We start from the raw sequence: 2,789 nt of genomic DNA, 5'->3' as shown, positions 1-2,789 counted from the left end.
GAACGCTGTCCTATCCTGTGCCATCCTCATACTTCCCACGACACTAGAGCTAATTACAACAGTCACTGTTAATTGACTTGATTGAGGCTCATCTTCTTCACTGACCCTCTCCCTTTCTGAGCATCCTTTCTCGAAGAAACAGTCCCTCTTACCAACATGCCTGAAGTGATGTGAAGTTTTATTGTCTTTGCCTCTGAAGAACATTCTGGCTGAATTTTTTCCAGACATATTTGTTTGTTCTTTTAGCAGTCCATGTACTCTTTTCCAATACCACAGCTCAAAAGCAACAATTCTTCTGTCATCTTTATTCATTGTCCAGAAGTCAGATGCATATTATGTGATCTGAAAGATGATGCCTGCATCAGATGCATGTTGTCCTCAAAGTTACATCACTCTTCCTCAGTAATTTGAAAAGATCTCTAAATGCAGACTTTGCCAGTGCAATATGTCTCCTGATTTTGTGACTGTTGGTACTAAGGATTTTGACTGTGGATATAAGTAACATGAAGTTGTTGGCAGTTTCAATCTTTTCTCCACCTATCATGATGTTGCCCATTGGTCCAGTTAAGAACTCTTATTTTCTTTGCTGTGATGCAATCCATATTGAAGGTTGTATTCTTTGATCTTCTGTAACAAGTGCTTTTAGTCTTCTTCACTTTCAGAAAGCAAGGTTGAGTCATCTGCGTAATTCAGGTTATTGATCTGATCTTGATGCCACATTTTTCTTTATAGATTCCAACCTCTTAAATAAATTGCTCAGCATACAGATTGAATAGATATGGAGAAAGGCTACAACCCTGATGCACTATCTTCTTAATTTTAAATCATGAGGTGTTTCCTTGTTCTGTTTGCACAAGCTACTTCTTGGTATAGGTATAGGTTTCACATGAGCACAAGTAAGTGCTCTGGAATTCCCATTCTTCTCAATGTTAGCCATTATTTGTTATGATCCGCACAGTTTAATGGCTTTACATAGTCAATAAAGCACAGACAGAGTTTTGCACACCAATGCTTATAGCAGCATTATTCACCATTGGAAGAACATGGGTATGGCCCGAATGTCCAATCACAACAGAATGGATTGAGAAATTGTGGTACATTCACACAATGGAATACTATGCAACACTCAGGAATAATGATTTTGAAAAATATTACAGGTCTTTGCAAGTACTTATGATGCATCAGAAAGCTGGACAATGACTAGAGATCATAGTTGGAGAATTGATGCATTTGAGCTGTGATGCTAGGGAAGACTATTGAATATACCGTGGACTGCTTAGAACAAAGAGATTCGAGGTAAGGAATCTGGAGCTCTTTTTTACTTTGGGAATGTTGCAAGGAGGGACCTTAGAGAAGGATGTCATGCTTGGGAGGGTGGAGGGACAACACAAGAGAGAGGAAGACTCTTGATGAGATAGGTTGACTTGGTGATTGGAGTAATGGAGGTAGGTGTGTCAGAGACAACAAGTTTGGCTCAGGACAGAGCAGGGCTGTTGTACATAGAGTCATATGACTTGCAAGTGACTTGATGTCATGTAACAACAACAACAACAACAACAACAACAACAACAACAACTACATAACCTGGGAAAGGCTGGGAAGCATTATGCTGAGTAAACTAATGCAGTTTCATAAAAACAAATACTGCATAAGACCATTATTGTGAAAATAGAATAACTAGTAAAACATGTATGGAAACTCAAGGGCTGGAGGAATGGGGATAGATAGGAGTGAAACCACAGGGCTGCACAATTTGGTAGGTGGAAGAAGTGGGGGAGGAAATGGGAAAAAACACAGTAATTATGGGCAAGGTTCAATGGTGATATTGATAAAACATAACACATAATGCATGACAATGATTGTATGAAGCAGAATGTGGATGAAAAACAGTGTGAAATGCAATGTATGTAAACTTTGTAAGAAAACCAATAATAATAATAATAAAAAAGGATAAATATACATTCTTCTGGTATTCTGTACTTTCATCCAGGATCTATTTGACATCAGCAATGAATGATATACCTGGTGTCATGAACTCTTTTAAATCCTGTTTGAAGTTAATAATCTTCAGCAATATTTTACTTCCTTGCAATATTAATGATATTGTTTGATAATTTCTATGTTCTGTTGGATCGCCTTTCTCAGGAATGGAATAAAAATGGAACTCTTCCAATTTGTTGGCCAGACAGCTGTCTTCCAAATTTCCTAACATAGATTGATGAGCATATCCAAAGCTATATCCATTAATTGAAACAAGCCAGTTGGTATCCCACTGATTCCAGGAGCCTTATTTTTTACCAATGCTTTCAGTGCAGCTTTAGTTTCCTCCTTCATTGCCACTGGTTCCTACTCATATGGTACTTTCTGAAACTTTTCAGTGTCAGTCATTTCTTTTTGGTACAGTGGCTGTCTATTCCCTCCGTCTTTTTTTGATGTTTCCTGGATCATTCAATATATTGCCCATAACATCTTTCATTATTAAAACTTGAAGCTTAAATTTGGTTTTTGGTTCACTCAGCTTGAGAAATGAAAAATAAGTTCTCCCATTTCTTTATTCTCCAATTTCAGCTCTCCATGCTTTCCATTGTAATACTTTGCTTTGTTTTCTTGAGCTGACCTTTGACATATTCTGTGAAGCTCTTTACTTCAGCATACTTTCTCTTTGCTTTGGCTTCTTGGTGCTCTAGTGCAATTTTCAGAGTCTCTTCTGACACCCATTTTATTCTATTTTATATTTCTCCTATATCTTTGTAATGACTTTTTTCTCTTTTCATGGATCATATTCTTTT

This window comes from Elephantulus edwardii, unplaced genomic scaffold (assembly GCF_000299155.1).
Source record: "Elephantulus edwardii isolate Elephantulus edwardi_28Jun2011 unplaced genomic scaffold, EleEdw1.0 scaffold00090, whole genome shotgun sequence".
Taxonomy (NCBI): domain Eukaryota; kingdom Metazoa; phylum Chordata; class Mammalia; order Macroscelidea; family Macroscelididae; genus Elephantulus; species Elephantulus edwardii.
The sequence above is the reverse complement of the archived record's forward strand: the minus strand, read 5'-3'. Positions refer to the sequence as shown.